At 42.1% G+C, this 2,671-nt stretch overlaps 1 pseudogene; it reads left to right on the plus strand.

The window, feature by feature from the left end:
• The first annotated feature begins 945 nt into the window (after positions 1–945).
• On the plus strand, positions 946–2,406 carry LOC114033437 (annotated as a pseudogene).
• Positions 2,407–2,671: the final 265 nt, after the last annotated feature.

Here is a 2,671-nt window from a genome sequence, read left to right on the forward strand (position 1 = left end):
AGCTTGCTTTGTATGTATTTATTTGCATGTTGTCTCCCTCATGTAAGCTCCTTAAGGGCAGGGACTGTATTTTGCCTCTTTTTGTATCCTTAGTGCTTAGCACAGTGCCTGGCGCATAGCAGATGCTTAATAAATGTTTATTGAATGAATGAATTTACAAAGATTTTCGCCCATTCTATTTCTTTTTTTTCCCTCAGTTTTGTTCATGGAAGAGCTTTTGTATTTCATGTAATTGAAATGATCTCTTTTACATTTTGTGATTGCCTCTATCCTTTTTTTTTGGCTAATAATTTACCTCCTAACTATAGCTGGGGAAAGGTTTCTTATTATCTTCTAATTATTTAGGGTATAAGTTTTAATATTCAAACAGCCATAGATTTTTATATTTGAAAAGAACCTTAGAAATTATCTAGTGCAATTTATTTATTTTTCAGGTGAGGAAATTGAAGCCCAGAGAGAAGAAGTGACTTATCCAAGGTCAGACAGGTCATAAATGACAGAGATAGGATTTGAACTCAAGTTCTGTGAGTCCAGAGCCAGTGCTTTTCCCACTGTACCACAGGGTTACATAGCATTAATTAAGTAAGAAAGCCCAAAAACTGGAACCCAATACTCAGAATCTAGTGCTCTTTCAGTGGGCTTAGCAACCCATTTGAGGTTAGGCATGGTTAGAAGGATGCAGTTAAAGCAGTCCTTAGAGGAAAGATTATGTCCCAAAGAACATAAATAAGCAAAATAGAAAAAGAAAAGGAATGAACTTTAAAAACGGTTTAAAAATTAGGAAATCAACAAATAAGCATAAAATAGGCACAAAAAGGCAGAATTAGATAAATTGGAAAACAAAGAAAATAGAAATGACAAAACTAAAGTTGCTTTTTTGAAAATTCTAACAAAAATAAGAAATCTCCTCCAGTCCCTGCCTCTCCCACCCGCACCTGTGCCACCATGACTCTGCCTCCTGCAGATTTTATTTCCCAGATGCTTCTGCACTGCCATTGGGAAGTCAGGCTGGTGATTTTTCAGCTACTGCCCAACCAAGGGTATCTCCTCCCCACCCTTTTGTGCCAATGTGATGATAACAGGATGGGCACAGAGGCTAAACTGTGAGACTGACCCCCATTGATTGCAGTTCTGTATTTTTGGGGGGGGTTAGGTAGGCAATGGGGTTAAGTGACTTGCCTAGGGTCACACAGCTAGTAAGTGTCAAGTGTCTGAAGTCGGATTTGAACTCAGGTCCTCCTGACTCCAGGGCTGGTACTCTATCCATTGCGCCACTTAGCTGCCCATGCAGTTCTGTATTGAAAGAATCCCAGAAGTCTCAGGACAGGTTCCTGAGATTGCTTCAGCATTTGGAATTTGACATGTTGGTGAATGAAGTCTTATCTCTTTCCCTGGCTGCATGCCAGATTCTGAAAGAGTAAGGCCTGCAGTCCCATCTGCTTTTTCATGATTATGTGTGTTCTGAATTCAGTGAAGTAAATACATCGAGTCCAAACTGTGTTGTCATCACAGATGCAGAGGGTGGTTGTTATTGACAAAATCTGAATGTGACTTTCTGAGTTCTCATCAATCTGGAGAATCTAGTCCTTATATCCCTGGGAAAAGGGTGCTACTATAAAGAAAACAGATGGCCTGATGCTCGATGCTGGCCCCACACATGAAGACATTCCAGGGGTGAGGAACCTGTGGCCTGGAGGTCCTCAGGTGCGGCCTTTTGACTGAGTCCAAGTCTTAACAGAACAAATCCTTTTATTAAGGGAATTTGTTCTGTTAAGTTTGGATTCAGTCAAAGGGCTGCACTTGAGGACCTACAGGGCCACATGTGGCCTTGAGGTTGCAGTTCCCCACCCCTGCTAGACCATATATGAAGGCAGCAGAGTAATGCCTGTGTTATTTGCACTAAAGTGGTAGGAAAACTAGTCTCTGAGTTCTTCAAGGCAGCCTTAAAGGAAATGGGCATGGAAGCACACCAGGCCATCAAGATTGCAGATGATATATGAATGATGTAGGAGGGGCCTTTTACTGCAGGATGAGAACATTGTAGCTGGGCTCAGGAAATGAACACTAATGAACACCTACAGTGAACACCACCCTGAAGTGAAGGCAGATGGCTATGTGAATGATCTGGCTAAAGTTGTGGTATACCTCCAAGTGACCAGAGTCTGCCAGCACCCCAGAATTTCCCAGAGTCCCCATTCAGTGAAAAAACTCCTCCCTGGGCATAACCCCAAGCAAGACCTCTTCCCTCAAAACATAGCTCCAGACTTTCCAGAGGCCCAGGCTCATATCCTACTCTTTAGGGAAACAGGTTTAGATGCTGACTTAGGAAAAGAAAAGGAACAACAAACTCAAGGTTTGAGTTTTCGTCTCTTCGTAATATCTGAAACAACCATGCTTTATCTATGAGTATAAACTAAACAGTAAAGGGAGTGCCATTTCTCCCTGGTAGGTTTTGTACTGACCTACCCTAGGATAACCTCATGGTCTCTGATAGCCTTCTCTGGAAGCTGTCCCTTAGGGATACCACAGTAAGCTACCTTCCATCCTAATAGCTGTCTTAGAGTTCAGGCCTAACAAAGATTATTAGTAATCTCACCTCAGTGCTTCCAGGCATGGAATATTTCTGTTGCCCATAAGCAGAAAAAAGAACCCCCTGAACCCATGCACACCC

The sequence above is a fragment of the Vombatus ursinus genome, unplaced genomic scaffold (genome assembly GCF_900497805.2).
Source record: "Vombatus ursinus unplaced genomic scaffold, bare-nosed wombat genome assembly UNPS02007178.1, whole genome shotgun sequence".
NCBI lineage: Eukaryota > Metazoa > Chordata > Mammalia > Diprotodontia > Vombatidae > Vombatus > Vombatus ursinus.